This window comes from Limulus polyphemus, unplaced genomic scaffold (genome assembly GCF_000517525.1).
Source record: "Limulus polyphemus unplaced genomic scaffold, Limulus_polyphemus-2.1.2 Scaffold2216, whole genome shotgun sequence".
In the NCBI taxonomy this organism is placed as follows: domain Eukaryota; kingdom Metazoa; phylum Arthropoda; class Merostomata; order Xiphosura; family Limulidae; genus Limulus; species Limulus polyphemus.
The window spans coordinates 106,593-107,657 of NW_013667826.1; positions in this window are offsets into that span (position 1 = coordinate 106,593).

The window sequence follows — 1,065 nt, forward strand, 5'->3', positions numbered from 1 at the left end:
GTAAGTTGTAATGTTATTATTAGGCCTATATATACGATTGTTAACAACCGGTTCGTGGAGGTCATTAAATTCTAAGAACAGGTTCGCACGGACCGGCTGAATCCCACCACTGACTTAATTTCAACATTCACGCTAAAACAAACGCTATAACAACGAACGTTAACTTCAACAATACTCTCTGACTGCAGATCAATTACTCACTACCTACACACATTGTTCCGTCACGTTGTCACCATCTTATATATACCAGACTACCCCAATCTAGTAATCTCAGGAAGGTTCGAGAAAGAAGTGGCGTGATACTAGTCACATGACCTCGCTGACGCAACAATATTTTTGCCCTTAGTTGATATATACATTTTTCGAAATCTCTATTTTCTTCAAGTTTAGTTTCGGTGCAGATTGTTGCTGTAGTAAACAACTTGTGAAACTTGAGAGGTCTGTTCAATAACAACAAGATCAAACAGGAAATTTTAGTAGAATTTCAAAACGAATAAATTCTAAAAAGTATGAAATAACTAAACTGGACACGTATGATATTAACTGTAAAACAATTTTTATTATAACACAAAGCAAGAAACAGTGGGCGTATTTATGTAGAAGAGTATACATTGCCTATACTGAATCAACGTTCGAATTGGCAGATCTCTTTCTATCAGAACAGGTCTCTGTCAAACAAAGCACGATAATAACGAAGTAGAACAGTGTAGAATTAAGGTTTTGGTACTTATATAGGGAACCTATGTTCTTTAGTGTTGTGATTGTATTTTCTTGTAACAGGTCACTCTCCCACAGCAGTTGTTGCTGTAACATACAGCAAAGGATGTTGTAGCTGTTGGCCATTTCAACATGGATGTATCACAAATATACCACAACATTTCTTTGGGTATTGTAGATATTATCTGTTATAGAGATTAAAGCCAACTAGCACAAGGCATCTTTGATGGTTTTCTGGGCCACGTGTATTTGCCAAATAGCATAATGAAATTAAAAAATTAAATTCTATCTATTTTGTATCTGGTCGTTTGTTAATTTCCGGTATAAATTCTTCCCGAGGAACTTCAG